The sequence below is a fragment of the Penaeus monodon genome, chromosome 33, assembly GCF_015228065.2.
Source record: "Penaeus monodon isolate SGIC_2016 chromosome 33, NSTDA_Pmon_1, whole genome shotgun sequence".
In the NCBI taxonomy this organism is placed as follows: domain Eukaryota; kingdom Metazoa; phylum Arthropoda; class Malacostraca; order Decapoda; family Penaeidae; genus Penaeus; species Penaeus monodon.
This window is the reverse complement of record NC_051418.1, coordinates 21,873,025-21,873,312: the sequence shown is the minus strand read 5'-3', so window position 1 is coordinate 21,873,312 and position 288 is coordinate 21,873,025. Positions and strand designations below refer to the sequence as shown.

At 39.2% G+C, this 288-nt stretch overlaps 1 protein-coding gene across 2 annotated transcripts in view; it reads left to right on the top strand.

Moving 5' to 3' along the window:
- Window positions 1–78: 78 nt before the first annotated feature.
- LOC119594148 overlaps window positions 79–288 on the top strand; it is a 2,889-nt gene continuing 2,679 nt past the window's right edge. The window contains exon 1 of one of the 2 annotated variants that reach the window (XM_037943215.1): window positions 79–188. The gene's annotated coding sequence lies outside the window, so the exon portion shown is untranslated. Of the gene's footprint in view, window positions 193–288 lie in introns of both variants that reach the window. The other variant, XM_037943216.1, reaches the window with a different exon arrangement.

The window sequence follows — 288 nt, the reverse complement described above, 5'->3', positions numbered from 1 at the left end:
AAAATCAAGAAAAAAAGAAAGGCACAAACACCATTTTACATCAGTGAGATAATTTTCCTCATCACGATAAACTCTTTCTTCTTTAACTGTCCTTTGTTTGTGCACGTCGCGTCTATTGTTCCCATGATAAATGCTTAGACTTCAGTCCCCGTGAGCTTGGCTGTGTGATCAACGCAAAAGAAAAATACGTGAGTAAGGAAATAAAAACAGAAGAAAGTCTTGAATTAGGCGAGTGTCGTTCGAGTGCAAGTTGATTGGAAATGTCACCAACAAGAGTTTTCCCCGCAG